General features: G+C 46.6%; 1 long non-coding RNA gene across 2 annotated transcripts in view; it reads right to left on the bottom strand.

Annotated features, from left to right (window-relative positions):
• LOC118909637 (uncharacterized) overlaps positions 1 to 23,006 on the bottom strand; it is an 83,949-nt gene that overhangs the window by 16,648 nt on the left and 44,295 nt on the right. Inside the window, exon 6 of one of the 2 annotated variants that reach the window (XR_008998329.1) lies at positions 16,146 to 16,218. This is a non-coding gene — a long non-coding RNA (uncharacterized LOC118909637). Of the gene's footprint in view, positions 1 to 15,375; positions 16,219 to 23,006 lie in introns of those variants that run through there. The other variant, XR_008998328.1, reaches the window with a different exon arrangement.

Consider the following 23,006-nt stretch of genomic DNA (forward strand, 5'->3'; position numbering starts at 1 on the left):
CTATTATAAGTACTGCCACTATGATGTGCCAGGCAGTGTTGAAAGCAGTTTGCATATATGAGCTATTGCATCTCCATCCCAGCAATACTATGTAGGTACAACTATTCTCTTCATTGTACAGATGAGGAAGGAGATAGGATTAGTAACTTGCTCCAAGCCACCTGGCCAGCAAGGGTGTAACCACACACTTGGCAGTCTAGATGAGACACCATACAAGGACTTCAGGGAAGAGCCGTTTCTCCAGCAGTCCCATGCAGTTGCTCCAGTGGGCACCCCGAGGCCAGGCCCACCACTTCACCACCCGTCAGAATCAGTCTGTAGCTGCCCACCAAGACCTGCCGGGATTCTGGGTGGGTTTTTCCGCTGAGATGGCAGATCTCATCATCGTCTTGGTAATTTGGGACATTTGGATCTAATTGAACCACAATCTCCATTGTAGTGCAGACCATCAGAAGATCATTTGTCTCCAGGAAAGTTTTATTAAAAGAGAGTGCTTTTTATTTTGCTGATTTTAGGGTCATTATTTTATTTTGTGTATTCCTCTTATTTTAATACTTATATATTGTTTATAGCTCGTGCATATACTTATATATTATAGAGGTATTTACATATTAAAATATTACTAATATAGTATTTTAGAGGGTTTTGTGTTTTTTTTTTACCTTCAGAAACATCAGTTGATGACAATGAAAGTACAGGGTAAGGATTCTCCAAAGTTATCATGATTGGTTGTTATGTAAAGTTTTATTCTACCCTTCAACTACCCAGAGAAGGATTTTTCAAAATTTTGTATATGTAATGTATATGTGTTGTAGATTAAATAAAATACTTAAAATATCTAAAATATCTAAAAATGATAATTTCACAAACCTTGAGGTGCCAGGAGTCTCTCACAGTCCAGGTGTGATAGAACTCTGAGTTCCTGGCATCCGTTGAAAGATGCATGGCTCCTGGTTAGGGATTTGGTTAATTCTAAGAAGTTCTGACTCAGCACCTTAGCCGACTGAATTGCATCGGAATTAGTGGAATAGTGCCCTCCACCTCAGTTTTAGTTTTACACCCACAGACCATCCTGCCAGTGGGGTAGGGGGAAGTATCACCATTTATCATCTGTGTTTGTGTGTGTGTGTGTGTGTGTGTGCATGTACACAAAAATACGACTTTTGCCTTGCAGAGGAAAAGAACTTGAACATTCACATGAGTTAAATAAAGCATTTCCTGGAGACAAGACAGAATCAGGTGAGAGTTGTACAGGCTGAGGCAGGTGCAGGTGGGCAGCAGGGCACCATGCTGCCCAGGAGCTGAGCAAGACCTGAAGTGCCAAGTGCCCACGCCTTTGCTTCTTAGCCACAACTCAAACTGGATTTCCACATGAGGGGTCCCCACAAAGTATGTGTCAATCCATTATGACAAAGTGACCCATCCAGAACGTTTCGTTGGCCTTAAAAAAAGACTCCACAGTACAGGTGCATAATCTTGAAAGTTATCAATGCTGTTTTTTACACATTTAACTGTTTTTCAAACGGGATGACATGGATTACAGAAGCCATTTCTGACAACATGATGAGAAATATGTGCTTGGCCCACAGTTATCAGTGACATAAGTCTGCAGCCATAGTTTTCTCCACACACACAGCTCACAACTTCTTGCCGTGAGACATGGGTCTAAACAATACAAAAACCTTCACTGAGCCTAATTTTATCTCTGTCTGCACCTCATTACTGTGTTTCGTGCAAACAATCGGTGGTTTCCAGCATAACAAGGAGGCCCGTGGTGTCTGCACCAAACATATTCCTCAGAGAATGACAAATCTCCAACTGGGAAAGAGGAGATTCTTGTTAAGCCCTGGAAATAGGCTGAAATGTAAATGTGTGTTCCCTTCCACACGTGCCTAATTGCCCATAAATGTCATTAAGTTGAGAAATGTTTTCCACCAAATTAACTTTGACTCATGATGTCTAATTAGCAGGAGAAGCTGAAAGATAACAACGTATCAGTCTCTGTTTAAGAAAACATGTTTCACGGGTGACTTTTGGCTAGCTGCAATGTTAAACCAGGTATTGTAACTGTCAAAATCATGCCTGAGCCCAGCAATTAAGCACAATGTCTCTGTTTTGGTGCCAAGAATTTTACAACTCCCTCGCAGATGTTTAAAACTTGCAGTGAGTGTTGTCTTCCCAGGAAACCATCGCGCATGGAAACGAGAGGTTTGGTCGGAAGGGAAGAGCACATCGGGGATGAAATGAAACCTCTCTGGCAGAAAATTAGGGGGGGCAAGGCATTTAAAAAGATTGATTCCAATTTTAGCCATTCTCAAAACTCAAGGAGAATGTTCTCTTTGGTAATTAAACAAGGAACAGACACGTGGTACTTTCACTGCTTGCAAAGTGCTTTGCCACACATCCCTGCTCTGAGGTGGGTCTTTTTGCCATCTCCATTCTGTAACGGAAACTGAGACCCAGCGAGGTAGGACTTTCCAGACAGTACAGCCAGTGAGTGGTGCGGATGGGACTGAACCCAGCTCTAGAACCTGGGTCCCTGCACCCTAAGGCCACGTGTGAGTTTGCCAGGGCTGCTGTGACCGAATCCCGTAAAGTGGGTAGCGTAAACATTCACTGGGTGTTATGTATTGTCTCGGTTCTAGAGGTCAGCTGTCTGAGACCAAAGTGTCTGCAGGGCTGGTCCCTCCTGAGGGCTGTGAGGGAGAATCTACCCCAGGCATCCCAACCCCCAGCTTTTGTCTGGTTTGCTGGCAATCTTGGGTGTTCCTTGGTTCATAGAAGCATCTCCCTAATGTCTCCATTGTCATGTGACATTCTCCCTGTATGCATGTCTGCCCCTGTGTCCAGATGTTGCCTTTCTATAAGGACACTAGGAATTTGGGATTAGGGGCCACTTTGCTCTAATACAGCCTCACGGTACCTAATTACATCTGCAATGACCCTATTTCCAAATAAGGTCACATTCTGAGGTCCTGGGAGTCAGGACTTCAACATACGAGTTTGGGGGAACACATTTTGACCCATACAGGCCTCCTAAGTCTGCAGCAGGCATGCTGACACTGAGCTCCAGGAACTTAGATGGCAGAGGTTACACCTTCATTTTCACTAACTTCTCGATGAAGTTTTGAATTTGATTACAAATGTAGGGTGAAAACTGTAGTAGTGTTTGTGCCCGAGTTGCTGATACATTCAAGTCATATTGCATCTGTTGCAGGTATCTTGAAATACTGTTTACACATCACTATTGCAGAATTACATGCATATGAGACTTGCCACTGGCTCTTATTTAATGTATGTTTTTAAAGAAACCAATAATTATACGTCACAGATCTGGTTTTTAAAAATATTTTCATCGTTGTATTTCAATATAATTTGTTTCCTTTGTAATCCTGATTACTTTTATTCTATACACTTAAAACTATATTCTGTGGATTGGTCCAGAAGCTTCATCAAACTGCACAGAAAAGGGGAAGCCTCCAGCTTGTAGCTGCCATATTTCTCAGTGAGGGAGGGGGCTCCGATCCCCTTGCCTTCCGCCTCTCACAGGCGGGCCAGGCTGGGAAATCCACGTGGAAATTGCCACTGGATGCACACTCTTGGATGCCGCAGAAAAGACACCACAACGCCTTTGACACGCAGTCAGGACATCCAGCCCTGACTCCTGTGGCACCTCTGCACTCTGAGACCTGGCGAGGGCGCCTTGTCTTGGGGGGATGGGAAGGGTGAGCATCTTCCTTTACCTGGCTGATCCTCAGTCCTAGGCTGATCCCCTGCTCAGTCCTAGGCGCACTTTTCAGCACTTATCAATGTACTTCCCCATCCCCTACGTAAGTCCAAATGAGGGCAACACCTTCTTTCTCAATCAGAACAAGTGTGGAAGCCACTGCTACCCACATAGTCATTAGCAGGCACAGGACCTGCCCCTCAGTGCTGGAAAAATGCACAGCCCAGCAGCAGGCAGTGGGACAGAGCCCACCAAACTTCAGACAAGGGGCCGGGTTTCACACTTGTGTGCACTCACATGCACCCCCAAAACCTCACTCATGCAGCAGGCTCCCCGCCCTCTCTCTGGGGGCCCTCCCTGTGCTGGCAGAGGCACCTGGTATTTGGGTTCTGGAATTAACTGCCTTCAGCCTGGGTCCTGGAGAGCTCTGGTAAATTTAAGAATCCACAGCTTAAGGTGACAGGGAAAATAGTTTTTTGTCCAATCTTAGGCGTGGGGGCAGAAGTTGCTGAAATGCACCTAAAGGAATGGCTTCAAAATAGGGCATTATTCTAGAGTGAGTGCTGGTCATTCTCTCTGGGACAGAGCCCTGGGAGGACTCAGGGCCTGTGGAGTAGACGCCGCAGAGGTTCCAGAGAAGCAGCCTCTCGGGTGGTCAGAGAGGCATGGGGAGCCGTTTTCTGGCCGCGCTCTCCCTGGGTGTGGGTGGGTGCACGGCTGTGTGGTGGCCACTGGTGACCAGCCAGCATTTCAGGCCAGACAGAGGACAAGTGCCAAGGCCTCCACCTGCCCTTCCTCCAGGGAACAGTGGCCTTGGTGTCCCAGGAGCCCAGGAAATGGGGTCCCCAGACACCAAAGAATATCCCCCTCATGGCTGTTTTGGGGAAAGAAGGAAGGTATCCTTAGTCACCCCCACAATGTGTCTTGTACTGTGACAAGGGCTTTGCACACATGGGAACCATTTGCCTCTGAAATGCATTCAAGGCCCTTCACTTCACACATGAGAGAGCTGGACTCAGGAAGATGAAGTGACTTGGCCAGATTAACGGGCATAAGAAGCATCAGAAGCAAGAAGCCATAGTTCTGTGTGTCGTTAACACGCATGCTCCTCACCAGGCTCAGTGGGGGAGCCGACCCCAGAGCAGGGGGCATCTCTCCAACCCGACTGGGAGTGCTCTGAGGACATGAGTTCCCTCTTAGACTCCTTTTCACTCCTGATGCCCCTCACAGTGCCGGGTGCATAGTAGGGACTCATTAATGTTTGTTGAATGACTAATGAATGAATTTTGGTTTCCTAAGGGCATAATGAGCGAAGCATTACCAGAAAGTGCTCCATATCCCATCCCTTTTGAGGGATGTCTTCTAGCTGCCAGAAATGAAGCAAACAGGAAACGTCCTGTAGAATTTTGGGGTGACACAGACCCAAGGAAACCAAGAACAGGAGCAAAGTGGACACAGACACAGAGGCATAAACACCAGCCCACTGCTCAGTTTTGGAACCCTGCCAGGAGTCGCTTTCATTTATTTCCTGAATTTATTTATATCTACCTCTTTCCAAAGAGGCCTTTGGAACGACTGCCGGCTGCAGTCAGAGGATCACAAAGACACAGGAGACAGAATCCACGCAAAGTACAAGGGTGGGAGGTTTGCTTGGAGAGGGGCCTGGGTTCTGCGTGGAGTTTGCTACTCCAAAGACCAAGTAGAAGCAGGGGTCAAGCCAAGGGAGAAACCAGGATGGGGACCAAGAGGAGTTGGAAAAGAGCCCAAGGAGCTGCTGGAACTGGGGTGTGACCTACACAGGTCATCACCTGAGGCTCACATCCACTGTGGACAGGAGCAGTTCGCAAGGCACCTCCCAGGACAGGGGGTGGCTGCAGAGTGCTGGACACTTCCCGACAGAGCAGGATCTTCTGCAGTGGGCCATCTGAGGGCCACAGTGGGAGATAGACCTCCCAGATTCCAGGTTCACAAAGAGACCTGGCAGTGACATTCTTAGAACGGAGAACCTTGTAGCCATGGGGTCCTTTCGACTGGCTCCTCTCTCTTTTATTTGGGGGAGTATAATTGAATAAGTGGGATTAGGATTTAGTTGCAGGCTGCATGTTTCAGTTGGTTGTATGACTCTTCAGTGAGCCAGCATTATGTGTTCTGAGGATCTTCTGCAGGAAGCTCAAGGCAGAATGGTTAAGAGCTTGAGCTTCAAGCCAGACAGTCCTGGTTTCTAAACCTCATGGGGTCAATCTATAAAATGGCATCAATACAGAGCGAAGGCACATGCAACACTTAGAGTGCTGGGCACACAGTAAGCGCTAAGGAAATGCCATTCCATCATTACACCTCATCTTTAGAGCCCCTGGAAGTATAGAAGTTGAAGGATGATTGCCTGGAGAACAGGGTTTTCCTTTCTACTAGGGCGGTGGTTCCTAACCTGTTAGGAGGTTACTGATCTCTTTGAGAATCGAATGAAAACTGTGAATAAGACAGTGCCCATATGTATGTGGTGCGTACCCACACACAGACTTTTGCCTCCCTCCTCAAGGAGTTTGTGGCACCCCAACCTCAGAGCCCATCTTTAGGGCCCTCTCTGGACTCCATGTTGGGGTTAGCCATTTGGGAGCTGCGACATGGGTACCCAGTCTGTCCAGGGGATGCTACTTTGAACCAAATGGCACTGCAGAGACCCAATCCAGCTCCAATCTGACATCAGAATAATACCTCCCCTCAGCCTAGGGCACAGTGGAGGTGCCAAGGACTTCGTATGTCCAGGTCACCATGGAGGTAAAGTATCTGTATGTGACTCAAAGACTTTATTTTACTCTTCTCAGATTTGGGGACAAGGAATTGTCCATATGTTCTGACTTTATAAGATGACATTAAAAATATTTCATTTGTCAACAATTTCCATATAAATGTACTCCAAGAAGATTAATGACCATCCTATTAAACCTTGCCCTTTTGTTTGGGAAAGGGGGTAAAATACAAACATAAGAGGAATTGGTGCTGATATGGAGAAGGGAGACTGACCGCTTAAATGCGTTAGGGCCATTTTGGTGACACTGTAAAGCCATGATTCTATAAAGCCCTCATGTGATAACAGTACTATCTCACTTGGAGAGTGTCAATTCTGTAATCCATAATCCTCTTTGCTCAAGGTCACACAGACCCCAGCCAGTGGACTTAATGAAGCAGATGGACCCATATGACTTACAGGATACATACAGAGTGCAACTTATAAACTAGTTGAAAGTCTGCCATTTATAATCTTTCTTGTACAAGCAGTGAAGAAACTAACATCATGGAAGTTCTCTGCCTAGGTGAATATTTAAACTATTGAAGAAAAGCGGATATATCAGTTTACCATTGCTGTGTAATGAACCAAAAACTCAGTGCTTAAAACTACAATCATTTACGACCACCATCGTGCCTGCATGTCTGTGGGCTGGCTAACCTTGAGCTCATCTGGGGTCAGCTTGCCTGGGCAGCCATGTCTCAGGAGCAGCAGCTAGGGTGACTGTCTCACTGCAGGCCTGGGGCTCGTGGGGAGCAGCTCTGCTCCATGTGCCTCTCATCCTCCTGAACCCCAAGGCTGTTCGCTCACAAAAGCACAGTGGAGCAAGCCCAGTCCTGCAAGGGCTTTCCAAGGCCTTTGGTTGCTCCAGGTCCACTAACATCCCATCTGCCAAAGTCCCAAGGCCATGCCAAGTGCCAGGGCGACACCTGTAGTCAGAGGGCAGGGCAACCGTGGAAATAGGGGACAGGATGAATGCTTCTAAACGGCAAGTTCCTACCTCCGTCTGTCACGATGGGAGAGAGGGGGAAGCTTGAGAGAGGCAGGATGATTCGCAGTGGTCTCAGCCTCGTCTGCATGTTGGTGTCACCTAAATAAGTTTTAAAAATATTCATGTGTGGGCCCCACCTCAAAGACTCTTTTCTGGGGCACAGTCTTGGCATCGGGGCTGCAAGACGCAAACACACTTGGAAACCACTCTCTTAAAGACTACTCGGATCTGTTCTCCAAGAGCAGCGGAGCTCGTCACTGGATGCACAGGAGAACCACCTCTGGAGCTTTTCAAAGTTACCTGAGCCAGAGACCCTCCCACATACTATTTCCCGATCGCAATGCGCAGCTGCGGGGAGAACAGCGGCTCCTCGAGAGCAGCAGACCCCTGGCCCCTCAGCCATTTGTCTCCTGGGCTCTTTGATCCATTACAAAAACACTTGTTGATACCACGTGCCAGACACTGACCTAGGGCCTGGTGACACAGATGGCCCACATGGACACAGGCTCTTCTCTCACAGAGCTGAGCACAGGAGAGGGACACCAAATGACCTCATTAAAGACTGAGCAAACCTGGGTCTGACAGCAACAACAAAGAAATCTACGTGGGGGAAGTCACAGAAGGCTTCCCTGAGGAGGTGTCCTGGGCACGGGCCTGCTTGGAAATAAGCCAATACATAAGCACAAAATTTGAGCAGTGTTGGCTTCATATCCTACCTCATCCCAATGTTGTCCCAGTAAACAAAGGCATACCTTGCAGAAAGATTTGGAAGGAGGTCTAGGTACCTCTGCAGATACCTCATCAGCTAGAAGAGCCACACCTGACCTGTAAACCCACCGGTCAGCACATGGTGAGAGGCAGCCAGACCCCTCCTCCCTCGTGACCCCTCTTCAGGGATGGCTTTACTCAGCGGACCCTGTGAAGGGACTATGTTCCAATCTGGAAGTGCTAGAGGGGATGAGGGACAAGGGGTGCTGAGGATGCAGGGAAGTAGATTTGGATGGTGGAGCTTGGGGGAACCGCAGGTATTGGGGGCTTGGAGATTTCCCAGGTGGGTAAGCATTTTCGCTTTCTGGGGACTGGAGGCAGTGGAAGGTGTTGCCAGCTGGCACTGGCATCAAATGTGAGCATCTCTTTGCAACTCTACCTTTAGTGACATTTTGTATAAGGCTCAAAAAAAGCCACAGTGGGAGTATTTACACCGTGGAAATTGGCAAATGCTAAAAATCAGGGCTCTCTCTACCTCCAGCCCAGGAAAGCCAGTGTTAAACCTTTACTGCACAGCATTGGCTAAAAGGGACTCTTAGTGTGGGAGTCTTGATTGTTGAGTTCTAGACCAATCAAGTTAGGATCCAGAGGGAAAGGGAAGGGACCCAACATCGAACCTAAAATGCAGAAGGTAAAACTAAGGATAGATTGGGGTTTGGCTGGAAATTCTCCTGGGCTCTATCTGTTAGGACCCTAAGAATAAGGACACACAATGACATAAAAGGTTAGGGCCATTCACATGTGCCAAGCGCAATGGGCTTTTGAGCAGGTAACTTTTCTAGTCCTCAGAGCATCTGTAAAATAAGGGAAATCCTTGGCTTATTTCAGGAGCATTTTTTAGTTCCTTTCTAGTACTAAAACTTGTTATTCTAACCATATACATCCATACATGGAGAAAGTTAACTATGTACAAGGAAACTGGCAGGCTATACCACTGGTCCTGTCCACAAGCATGGGTGAAGAAAATAAACTAGATTTTATTCATTCATCAAATTCAGATTTTGAGAACTGCTAGGATGCAGCAGCTCTCTTCCTAAGCATTATGTATTATATTAAGAAAATGTACTGAAACCTGCTGCCTCCCCAGCATCTCTGCCTCTCCCCCTGCTCTCCTGCCCTTTCCAACGCCTGCATTGCTCGCCGAAGGGCAAAGAAAAGATGGAAAAGCAGAACAGACGAGGTGAGGGGCCCAGAGGTCAGGTGTGGTAGTACTATCCGTGTTCTACCAATATCCCTTATACTCTGACAATTCCTCCAAAAACTCTTTAATTCAAGGCTTTTTCTGGCCTTGAGGCCATACCTACATGTGCTGTGCATTAATGTCCCTGGAGGCACCTTCAGCCAGTGAAGACAGGTTGCCCCTTGGTTCGAATAACTCTGACTGGGGACTTCTCTGTCCCAAGTCCCCCAGAGGGTTGCACTGTTTCCCACAGCGGCAACACATTTTTTACTGGCCTCCTTCCCTCCCAGATTTCATTCCCCCGCTCTCCTACAAGGTTTCCTGGGAATCACCTCCCAGATAAACTATTTGCCTCAAATCTCTGTCTCTGAGTCAGCCTCTGGAGGAATCTGAATGAAAACATTAGGATTCTAAAATCGTACCATGAACCTTTAAGCAAATTGCTGAGCCTGTCTGAGGCTTGCTTTTCTCCTCCATAAAGTGGGTACGCAAGATTGCCCCTTGCCCCTCTCATGGGGATTATGCAAGGGTGGTGTGAGGTCACAGATGCCCCAGGGCCTGAGAGAAGCGTAACCCGCATGGGGGGAGACTTCTTATGTTGGTCTGGGAGACATTAAATGTTCCTGAGAAAGAGGGATTTAATTTCCTACAGAGCTTCTGGAAGAGTAAAGACATATTTGACCTAAAGTGGTTTTTGATGCTGGGGTCTTGCCCAAAAAGGAGAGAATGGGAGGGAGGGAGGGAGGGAGGGAGGGAGGGAGGGAGGAAGGAAGGAAGGAAGGAAGGAAGGAAGGAAGGAAGGAAGGAAGGAAGGAAGGAAGGAAGGAAGAGAGGGAGGGAGGGAGGAAGGAAGGAAGGAGGGAGGGAGGAAGGGAGGGAGGAAGGAAGGAGGGAGGGAGGAAGGGAGGGAGGGAGGTGAAAATGAAATTTGTAACATCTTCTAGTTCTTACAACTCAACAGAGTTGCAGGGGTTTCGGGACCACCCCTAAAAAAATTGGAGAATACCTGAGGACACAATACTCAACAAAATGGCACAACTTATGCCACAGAATTTAGAGTCTTTAGTTGTCCGAGTCACAGAGCTACAGACATGTAACGGTAAAGTTGACTCAATGTATAGAGGTTGGCAAATCCCCCCTTTCAAAAGGAGAATCCTCTTTTTAAACATATGTTGTTATAACAACAAAATTAGGGAAAGGACAGAGACGCTCAATTAACTACTATTTGGATATGAAAATGACAATAGGAGAGAAGCATGTGGTTTCCCCGGTGGGTTCTTAGTTTACTCCATTGTCCCTGAGCCCTGCTGCCCAGCGCATATGGTTCACGATATGATCCAAACACTGTCACACATGTGAACAAAGGGGCACCACACCCCCACTTCTGGTTCTGAGCCTTATTTTCAAGGCATCAGACATTTTCAACATGATTCATTTATTTTTTGCTGCAAGAGATAAAGAATGGGGGGCAAGAATTGTAAATAACCAGTATCGAACACAGCTCTGACCCACGTGCCAGAAGTTGGCTTTATGATGAGAGAAATATACACACACAAAGGCCTCTCTTGAGACTCCCTAGGGCACAAGCCGTGGCCCCGGGAAAATGCATGTATTACCAGCTCCCTCCTCACACCACAGCAGGCCGAGCAGCGCACAGCTGGCAAAAAAATCCTGATTTGTTCCCAGTTCTTGAGAAACTGGCGAGATTCACACTCCAGGGCTATGGATCCTATTCCTGCAAGTCTCAAACCATCCGCAAGCTGCTTAGGACGAGGGTTTAGGGCAGCCAACAAACACAGGATTCTTCCAGTGATGCTGCCCTGCTAACCCTGCCTGTGTTCCTAGAAGTTTGTTCTTCTTTTCTTAATTCTTAAGGGCTCACAGTAAACCAGACAAGTCTCCATCCCATATAAATTCAGATGATGAATCCACGCAAAGCCCCAGAAGATTTGCAGTGGAAATGGCAACCGGCCCTTAACTACAGAACCCAGTGTGACACTTGCGGAGTCATTACAGTGTCTGATTTGGAATTCAAATTCCACTCAAGACAATGGCCTTTTATTAAGTTTCTGATAGTCATTACCTTGCTCGCTGGCTAGCCATATCTCATGTCCTGCTTAATCCGGGAGACAATCTAATTCTTCACCCATACACACTAAGGAGTGAACTGACCCAGGGAGGCCACCTGGAGAGATGAAATGTGCCAAACCGAGTGGCCACGTGCCATGCCCACGGCTCCTGCTCCCCGCCTTCCACTGTCCTGGCTGCCCTAGGGCCGCTCGTCTTTCTGAGCCACGAGCCCAAAAAAGCTGTTTCAGTGGCCAAGCTGGTACCTGTTGACCAGCCTCTCCCCCTCTCCAGTTCAGATCCTCTGTTGCTGTCACTGACACATGCCTTCTGGCTCATCTGGGTGGCCCAGCCTCATTAGGAAGGGATTTGGTGCCTGTTAGTTAATTGAGGCCCGTTCCCGCCACCTGCCACTCGTGGGCCTCATCTGCACACTAACAGCTCCTAATTGTCATCATACGGCGGGGTCCCCGCAACAACTTGAGAACAGATCCCAAGCAAGGCGTGCAGGCCCCATGCTGGTCCAGGAGCACTGTAACAATTTACCAAGGGGCCAGGTGTTTGGAGAAGGAGGCACGCTGTGCCAACCAACAGTGGCAACATTTGCTATTTATTCTACTCTCTGGCATGAGAAATATGGGGATGGTCCTCTCAGGAAGACTTTGTTTAGGGTAAATAAAAGCCTTCATCTGGACAGGGATGAACTCAACTGAAAACACATGGCTTAGACACCCCGATGGCACATCACTTAGAAACATTGCTGCTTCTCTGGCCACAATCTGCCTGTGCATTTGCATGACGTCTCCTGTTCAGAAATGTTTAGGGTGTCAGAGCACCATCCGTGCCCTGTTTCAAAAGAGTATGAGTAGGAAAAAGTGCAAAGGTCAGTACCAAAAGCCAACCAGCCCCATAGGGATGGAGAGGGAACGCGGGAGGAGACAGCAGGACACACAGACAGTCACACAGAGATGTGGAAACATATGGTTGAGCTGAAGGGCTAGACATCAGTGGAAGTGTAGAATACATACGGATACACATTGTAAGATGCAGCAATGTGAGGCTCTTTAAGGAGGGAAGCGAGGAAGGAAGGAAAGGATGAAGGTTTTGACATTAGAGGAAATGACAGGTCTTAGGGGCCCAGGAATCTGTATCTGTGAAAGGAACCAGTCTGGGCTTCATAGAAATCAGATTACGGCCAGTAATCGGATTAGGTTTTGTGTTCGTTTGCTTGTCCGCTGGTTTCTAATTGTGAGCACAGCCGACTCACCTCCCTGGGATCCTGAAGCCAAGGCTCCCGGGATGCCCCGTCACTTGGGTGTGTCAGGGCTCCCACCCAGAGCTGGGAAGGATTTCTCAGTCATGTCTGCCTTACTAGTTGATCCCTGCTGGATGAGGGACAGCAGAGGAAAGAGGAAAACTCTGGAATGAACCCCACAAGGGACATGGCACTAAAGAGAAAGAAAGAATGGGAAAGGCTACACACAAAAGCCTGAGCATGGAGCATGGGGTACGGGCGGCTCTTGAGACCCGTGGCTTCGGCTGCCACAGGTTCAGCTGACCCATAGAAAGATGGCAGCTCTCCGTGCTCCTCAGCTCTGGGCTCTCAGAAGCAAACAGAAAGTAAAAACCTGACCTTGGTTTAATAAACCAAGTTACATAAATAATTCCCTCCTTCCTCAGGGAAAAAAAAAGAGAGGGGTTAAGGAGGGAAGAAGGGAAAAGGGAAGAAGGGAGGGAGGGAAGCTGAGCAGGTGCTGAAACAGGAAAGGGCAGGACGCTATGAATACCTTCCAGAAGAGGCGTCAGAACTGTCAGCGGCCAGAGGACCACCCCAGGCAAGGGCCCATGCCACCAGACTTCCCCACAGACCAACATCAGGGTGAGGGCAGTTATATTAATCAAAGACCCAGAAAGCTGGCTGAGCAAAGTTGTGTTTTGCCAGAACACAGCCCCTTTTATTCAAGCATGCCTATTCTTTTGGTTTCCTCCATAAATATATCAGCTGATTTTTTCAGAAACTTGATACCACTGCTTTTCTCCCTAAGTTTTGATACAGAACATTTTCTTTAAGTTCCCCCAGGGGCTCATGTTTATACCTCACAGGCAAAGCCTTAACATGTCCTCTGCATAATTTGCTAACCGCAGCCCCGGTGCCTCATCTACGTAATTTTGCCCACCGCCCAAAGAGCCCCTCTTCCCACACTTTCCGTGCTTGCTACTGGCTTTCTCGCTCCCCCTTCAGCGTCTTTCTCTAGATGTCACTCACTGCTTTTCCCTGCTCACTTCCTCCAGCGTGTGAACCCGAGGGGCCTAGTCTCGGCTGCTTCCGAGCGCTGGCAGATTTCAGAGGAAACAAACCGCCGGAGAAAGGAAGAATGGCAGTGTGACACCGCGCTGTCACAGTCAGAGCGGGCACTGCGCATGACCCGGGCCTGGACACCGGCGCCTCGTGCCCCGCCGCAGCTGAGGCTGCATCTGCCACAGTTCGGGGACCCGCCGCTCCATGCTGAGGGACCAGATGCCTCTGTTTATGCTTCCCTCCTCCCGGCCTTCTGCCGGACCAGCACAACAGAGCCGCCAGCCATCACTGGACGTCATCTGTCCCTGCAATCTCGTCTTTCAGTATATCCTTTCCTCCACCCCTGTCTGTCTCCACACCCCCACCAATGACCAGAAGGGTATTTCTCTTTTTAAAGTCTGACCCGATAGGATAAAGCAGAATAAAAGATTAACCAGGAGGACTTTGGTTCCTGCCATATGTAGGATGACACAGAGTGCCCAGCGACCAGTTCAGGCAACACCAGCACCCCACTCTGTCCTGCCACCAACTTGCTGTAAATTTCACCGTGGTTGTTTAGGAATATCACACTGCAGAACCAACTTTAAATGCAGGCCCTTGGCCTCTTTAGTAACACTGACCTATCGTGCTGGACGTGGGCAGCTGGGAGGAAGAATGACAGGTTTGAAGCCAGCAACCAGCTGCCATTTCTTAAAGGCCCTCAAAATGGGTTTGGGCCTGTATTTTAAGTCAGCCATCCTTGGCACATTTGCCACCCTCCTTTCTCTCACCAACCCTGAGGCACGGGATTTCCACTTTTAGGATGTCTGGGCATCCCTTTATGACCTAGTGTGTTGAGCACACAGTCACCTGTCCCCAGGGCTCAGAGCAAACCGAGTGTCCAGTGGCCGCCTCATTTACTGCCCACCCTGCCAGGCTAGAGACCCAGAGTATCCATGCCACGGCAGCTTTAGCAGAGGAGGCCCAGCCCAACATTTTCTGGCTCCCCAAATACCACACGGCCAGCCGGAGAGGAAGACAAGGTGGGCTTTCACTGACAAGCACTCTGGTTCCCAGAGGTGATGGTTGTCCCTCGCGTGTCAGTGGCTGTCCCTGCTCAGGACACACAACCTCATCACCTGCCCTGGCTGGAACTCCTCCCCTTGGTCACTAGAATGACTACTGGAAAAACCTGGGATTCGCCTCCTCTTCTCACTCTGCCTCCCCCAAACACCCTTCTGTCACCCTCTGCTCCCCATACTAGACACTTCTATTTCCAACATGAACTTCAGAAAGAGTTTTTGTCTAGAAGTTGTATTACCCACACTGGTAGGTTCTACAGCACTAGAGTTCAGTCAATCACATTACAGGTTATACTAAATGTTTTCTGGGATGACCTTCAACTGTAACAAATATGTGCCTATTCAACTAACTCTTTATTGAGATACAACCAGGTTTCATGTACTAGATGAGGTGTTAAGGGATTCACAGGTAGGTGACTCAGGGTCCATACCCTCAAGAAGTTCACAGAGACCATGAAAACTGTCACCAATTCATCAAAATACAATGTGGTAAGTGATACTTGTTGAAAATACTATGGGATGTTGAGAAAAGAGCATGTAAGTCCTGCCTAGGGACCCTGGGGCAGGCTTCACTGAGGGTGTGACATTTAGGCTGAATCTTGAAGGGTTCAAAGGAAAACAGGAGGTGGAGAAATGGAAGGGGACATTCAGAAGGAGTGTCCACCACAGAACATGTGCTATAAGCAAATGTGGTGCTAGGTGCTGGCGACCCAAGTGGATAAGACTGCCTCTGCCTCCAGTGAGCTTTCTGACATTCATAGGAAAAGAATACAATGGTAGGTTTATAGAGAAATACATTGTGAATACCAAGTGATGATGTAACAAACAGGGTTTTGAAAAGCAAAGTGTTCACAACTGGGCAGTTGCCTAAATATGAATGTCAGTTACAGACATATGCTTTGCCACATGTAGTCCTTCAGGGTCACCTGGGACCAGCATGCATTCCACAAAACACAAAAAAGATCCAAAGAGCAAATCGTATGAATAATTCAAATATTCGAATACTATGTTTCATGCATGGACTATGTGCAAAGCACCTACTGAGTGCTCTTAGTGAATTAAAGGGGTACAGGAATTAAAGCGGTATATTTGAGTGTGTACAAACCAATTTATGAGCACTTTGTATAATATCGTTTTCCACACAAGTAATTTTAAATATTCAATGTAGGTATTATTTCAAACTCCTAAGTCTTCCTTCAGACCTGAGGAGTTTCCCAATGATCACCAGCATCTTCAATGGGCTGCTTGATACACTGGTGGTTACCTGGGACCAGTCTGGACCAGGAAACAAATCTGCTTCTTCAGAGGAAGTTGGGAACCAGGAAGCATCTTTTCACCTGGAAGGATTAAACTATAATGTAAAATTTAACTAAAAGCAAGGGCAAGACAACTTAATCTGCATGTAAATTACCAGAAACAATCTATAGGATCTACTTTAATAAAAATGTACGCATGTGTCTGGTGCATATCTAAGAATCTAAGGATTTTACATTTCTTAATGGGTTATTATTCAAGAAAACCAATCCACTGGTATTGCAGGGCCCCCTACTTTGTGGAAAATTGAACTGAAGCTTCACCAGACACCACCCCATGCCCAGGGCCTGGCACACAGTAGATGCTCAATGAATGTTGAATGAATGAATGCAGTGCAACTCTAGTTTCTCTAGTGAATACAGAGATTTAAAAATCTAGTGTTTTAAATGGAAAAGATATGGATTAAATAGTGGTTGAGTGAACCTGAGCTGTGTAATCTACCAATAAAGACATTATGTCATAGAGAGCCCTATTTTTCTTATGTAGACTCAGTATAAGAAAGGACAAAAGGAAGGTTAAAGAAAAGGAAAGAAACTTTCTTGAAGATTCTATTCTATTCTATTCTTGAAGAATTCTATTCAAATTCTCCCTAGATTTTGAATGCATTCTTCTGAGATGTCACTTTGCAAATTTAATTTTACCTTAGAATTTTTTAGCAATAAATAGCCAATATATTTTGGCAAGATGGCACTCATATAGTTCAAAAGTATGCTTTCAAGCAGCAAAGTACGTGTAGTGGGTTCCAGTCCAAAAATCCTAATGTACACTTTCCCTTTTGAAAATGGTTTAGCATCTAAGTCAGAGCTCCCTGCACATGCTCAACTCAGAGTGACTCCAAAATAAGGCACAAACATTGACTAATTAATCCCCATGACAACGCAGGGAAAAGCTCTGGGCAGCACCCACCCCCTGGGCACCACCACAGCTTTATTTTTCAAGAATCTTGTTCTTCCTAGACTTCCTCTGGTCAGCACATGTCCCCCACCCCCACTAACCTCTCCAAAAAGCGAAGCAAAACAAACAACCCAGAAATGTGTCATGTGTTAGATTTCTGCCCTGCCCCCACCCCTACCCCCCATCAAAAGCAGAGATGTTCCTCTTGGATGTTGGTTACCAGACTCGCTGCCTGTTGTTCAGCACCAAGGACACCTCCCATGTCTTTGGGAACTGCTAGGACAGACCACTATTATAAACGAGAGTTGTGGTCTAGATATCTTCAGAAAACGAGCGCACTGAGGAAAGTATCTCACCCCAAAACAGTTGCAGCCTCCTCTCAGTGCCATGGCTTTCAGGGAAGAAAAAATATATATGTACCTTAACTAGAACTCATACTAAGCAAATATAAAATGTTTTCATTTATAGTATAACATAAAGGGCACAGACTTCAAGTACATGGGACCTCAGAGATGATCTTCATTTCACAGATGGTGAGACCAAGCTCCATCAAGATAGTCCAGGGGCGAGGGACTGTTTTCTACTGACCACTCCTTCCAAGCTTTGCTTAAATATTAGAAAATCAGCTTTGTGCTAAAAATTTTTCCATTTCTCTCCTAAGAAGTTTTCCCCTGCTGACAAAATTTGTAATAAGTATGCTTTTGAAAGAACATCTCTTTGGGGACTTATTATAAATTAACAACTTACAAAACTTTTGTGTCCCCTTCTCCCAACCCTCACCTCTGCCTTAACAAGATCCCCAGCTTTCATTTTTGAGAACCTCCTATGGTGTAAGCCCTCTTCACGCAGTATCAAATTAGTTCTCACAGCCACCTGATAGTGTGAGAAATATTATTCTTATTTTTACAGATGAGGAAACAAAGGCAAAAACAGCTAAGTGACCTGCCCAAGAGTGCACAGTTAATAAATGGTAAAATAGGATTCTCATTTGTTTTCCCTTATTCCAAACCCTCTCCACTCCCCAATGACCTCCCAAAAGTCATTAACTGCACATGGATTGGTGCCTAGAAGGGTCAGTGGTATATGAGAAAGAAAAATAGTACTTTCTGAAGTGTCTGCTATTTATACCCATTTTACTTTAGAAAAGAATTAATCTTTAGTTTGAAGAAACTCTTGGCTATGAAAAATAAGGTCAAGGGCAAGGCTGGGAATGGGGAGGGTGAGACAAAGAACCAAATGGTTCTGCACAATAATTTTAAAAGTGGGTGCATTGAGTTTTCTCTGGACTGGTGCAAACAATAGGAGTTTGTTGAGAAGAATAACCTGAGAACAGCGAGGTGGACAGGGTCCCCACAAGAAGAAACAGGACTGATAGCCAGTAAAGGATGCACCCAAATGGGTGTGGCAAATTGTGTTTTCCCAAAGTGACCACATGTCTTGCCTGAGGGTTTCAGCCCAGGGCAAGTTCACTATGGATTCAGTGAGACCAAGAAATGACAGTTGAACATTCTTGGGATAAAAGGGTTCATACCTGACTTTATTCTCCCTGCAATAGGTCAAGCAACAGAATCACGCCTGCATCCAGCAGTCTGCAGGTCCACAATCCAGCTCCACCCCTGCCTTCACCCAGAGCACTGGGCAGAGCTCTTTATATAGTGACTCAGTCAACAATAGCTTATTGTCTATGGGTGTGGAAGCAGTAGCCTAGCAGTAGGCCAGTTACGTCCTCAAGTAGTTTAGGTGAGGATCCTGGCCACAGGAACTTCCATTTTCTCCACACCACAATAATATTTCTGTTCCCAGATGCTCTTCCAGAATCTTCTCAATTCTACAGAAAGGCAAAGTCTATTTCCACTGCCCTTGAATTTAGGCAGGGCTTTGTGACTGCCTCAACAAACAAAATGTGGAGAAAGTGATGCTGCCTGATTTCTGAGCTTCTGCCTTTCTCATCCTCTCAGGATGCTCACCATTTTAGACTCGGCTGCCACTTTGTAAGGAAGGCCAGGCCACATGGAACGATCCCATGGAGGTGTCCCAGCTGAGAGCACCAGCTAAGATCACGGCCAACAATCATCGCCAACTGCAACACTGGTGAGTGAGTGAGCTTCCAGATGATGCCAGCCCCAGCATTCAAGCCGTGCTGACACTGAGTGGGCATAGGTGAGGCAACCATAGCAATGGAGACCCAGCTGTAAGTTTTTCATTTGTCTGTGCTATAATCACATTCTGGTATTCCCAACCCATCAATACAAATCCATTATACAGTGAAAGTCCATTAGCATCATGTTAGGGATGGCTTGAGAAATTCAGGAAGGGAACTGTGTCCACGCCTGGAGGGAAGGGGCAGTGAGGAGAGGGCAGTGGACAGCGTAGCAATGAGGAAACCCTCGGGCATGATGGAGGAAAAAGCCAGGAGCCAGGGTGGGGCAAGAGGTGATAGGCATTAACCAGAGGACGGAAGCTGATCCCCACTCCAACACATACGCACACACACACACCAGGAATAGAAACAATGTGAAGGGGACTGAATTTCTTTTGAAAGCAAGTTTTTTTAAACTACTGGTTTAGGATGCAGTCTTCTGAAGGCACCAATTAAAAAATGAAAATATTACTTGAAAGGAGGGACACAAAATAACCACTGAATACTCTGAATTAGTTGAATGTATTAACCACCACCTAGTAGAAAGAATAGGTCTAGTCTGAGGGAATTAATATAGCCAGGTAAATTTTGAAGGGATAAAAGGAATTTACAAATCAAAATTAGGTTTGCTTCCCAGCAAAAGGCCTGGAAAAAAAAAATGGCTTATAGAAAATGTTCCTTTCTGTCATGTGAGACTCTGTATTCAGGCATCCCAGTACTGTTATGTGTCTCCCAATTCTCCACACTTGCCATTTCTTGGGTATGGACCTCATCTTCCTGGCTGGGGAAAGGGGAAGTTGGGAGGAGGAGCCAGTTACCCCTTAAGGAATGTCCTTAGAAGCTGTCTCATTAGTCTTCCATTTACGTTGTGATCAAAGGGCTAGAAATTAGTTGTATGACCACACCTATCATCAGCAAGAGAGGCTGGAAAATATAGTTTGAATTCCAGTAGACATGTGTCCTCTGGGAGTCAGGAGTTTGAAGAGGGGACAAGGATTTTAGACTCAACAACTAAACAACCACTGTCAAGGTGGTCATGAAGGTGTTTGTTACAGTTCAAAGCAAGGGCTGTTTAAAATGTCTGGGCATTGTTACAACTCAGCCTGTGTCCTCCGAATTGCAGATTCTCACTCACCACAGCCAAGCAAAACTCAAGAGTCTCTCCTGCTGCTTCCCACACTCTGGAACTGGGGGAATCTGTCTACTTGGAAAAGTGCCCAAGAAGTGCAGCCAATCCATAAGGAATGACTAGTCAGAGCCTTGGCTTCATAAAACCCAAAACATCTGCAAATTCCTTACACAGCATAGCAGAAGGAATAAGATCTTTTCAAGAGAAAATTGTACCAATGTTGCTTAAATTGAAACATACACATATATACATACATGCCATATTTAGATAAATAGATGATAGATGGATGGGTGGATGGATAATGATAGATGATAGATAGATAGATAGATAGATAGATAGAGATAGATAGATAGAGATAAAGATATAGATATATTAGCTCTTTTAGAAGTGGGGTAAATGCCTCTAAACCAAATAACCCATAAGTGAGGGTCACAGCTCTGCAACGGTGGGAACACAGCTCTAGGGGAAAGCCAAGTTTGTTTTGGTCTCTCACCTAAATGCCATAAGCCTGACCAAACTAAGCCTTTGCATTCAAAATTTCTGGTTCCCATTTGCTTTTGATGTTTATGATTTGGGTTCAGCCACTAGCCTTATTTTGCCTGCAGCACTGAAGCAAATTTAATGAAGCCAGAAAGCAGTCTCATCAGAGCCATATTTGCTACAGCCATAGCTCTGCAAAAATGGCAAGATCGGGAGCACCCAAAAGCCACCACTGAGCTGGCCAGAGCTGCGTTAGTGCCTCACGAGTTGCAGGATCAGTATTTCCAGAGCACCACGACTCACGGGGTTCCAACAGTTGGGGTGGTCCTAGTGATGGTGACAGTCCTAGTGGTGATTTCCTTATTATCTCAAATGACCCTATGTCTAAAAAGCACTTCTACCACACTGAGGTTTCGTATCTAATGTATTTTTATCAGAATCACAAAATTTTTTATTTGCTTCCATTTCTATGAAGGCCACAGTCTCACCTACAATTAGGTGGAGTTCACCAAGATGGTGTTACTATTGCCAGAAGTGTATTGATAATGTGGCTGTGATTCCTGGGCTTCATCTGACAGATGAACAAGACACTGAAAAGTATAAGGAGCATGAAGTTTAAAGTGGGTGACAAGATAACACCAGAGCAGTCATAAAAATAGACCGTCGAATATGGGCTCAAAGGCATCCCAGTATTGAATTAAATATATAATAACCCAGAGGACTGTGTTGGTACTATCCCACACTTAGAAACCCTGAGAAAAGTCTCAAGGTTCTTAGGGACTTGCAGGTAAAACCAGTCGTCATTTGGGAAGGCAGGCATAGTCACATGAGCCCTCTGTTCCTTGGGGAGCATCTTGACCAACCATGAGGGGTTTACTGACAATCTAGAAGACACAGCAGCCAAATAGATTAATTGACTGTAGGAGACTGGGAAAATAGGGCCCACGGTTTTCATTTATTTTCATGTTTTTAATCTGAGTTTTTTAAAATAAAAGAATAGGGTAAAATACTTTCAAGCAATTAAAACAACTCAGTCCCATCCATTTAAGCTTTCCTCCTATAAGTTCGAGATTGAACTAAGACTCCACTCAAACCATCACTGGTAGCCCATCGGACACATTTGCAGTGACTCCAGCTCATCCAGACAGGATTGGAAGGAACTGCTGTGAATTTCACAGAAGTCATTGCTCTGTGACAAAGTTCACGGCTCCCTGTACCACCTGCCTTCCGTTCCCACCAGAAGCCATCATTCCTGATTAAAGCAAACACTGTCAACTCGGCAGCGGCCCAGGCCGCTCCAGTCCCCTCTGAGCACATTGCCAAAACAGACTTCTGATTGGGTCACTTTAGGTCACAGTATCCACGGGTGGACAAAATGTAGTAAAATTTTTATGGGCCACTTGGGACATTGGATCAGTGCCGAACAAGCACCGTTCAAAAGAGCACAGTCGGCTTCAAGTTCCTTCACAAACTCCTCAGCATATGGAAACTTCCCCAAGACTTCTCTGGCCTCCTCCACAGCCCATCGCCCCCGCCACCGTCACTCCTCTGTCAGCCCAGATGGGGAAGCCTGTTCTCTTTCAGCTTCACGCCTCAGATGGAACAAAGGACATTTCAAAGTGGGGCTCTGTCCTTTGTTAACACCTGCAAGAGCTCTTCAAGGAAGAGTAGGTGGGTGTTGGGGGCAAGGGGTGCAACGAGGCAGTGCTTCTGCAGAGGCTGTAAACTTTGTCAAATGTCTGTCAGCCTCCAACAAGCATGAATTAATTCTGAGGGGTAATTTGTGCAAGAAACCTGACCATTTCACCCCCTGGTTTTATGGAAGATGTGGGAGGTCACTGGGTAGCCTGTCCTCCTGCTCGGACTCTCCCTTCACAGGCATACTCTGGGGCACGTCAAGGGATGGAGGGCCTGGAATATCCTGCAAAGGGATTCCAACCTGATCCCGTCAGTGCTGGAAGCCACTGGAGGTCTCCAGGCGAGGGAGAGACCTGCTCTTGGTTTTGTGAGTCTGGAGTATCATCCGCTCGCAAACATGGCAAACTGGCTCCTGAGAGCCGCATGCAGCTCCTCCCCACCCACAGGGACTGCCTGATGGAGGTTTTGATTCAAAACCAGAAATTTTGTTCTTACTGTGGTAAAAAACAAATAACATTAAGTTGACCACC

Source organism: Manis pentadactyla, chromosome 1 (assembly GCF_030020395.1).
Source record: "Manis pentadactyla isolate mManPen7 chromosome 1, mManPen7.hap1, whole genome shotgun sequence".
Taxonomy (NCBI): domain Eukaryota; kingdom Metazoa; phylum Chordata; class Mammalia; order Pholidota; family Manidae; genus Manis; species Manis pentadactyla.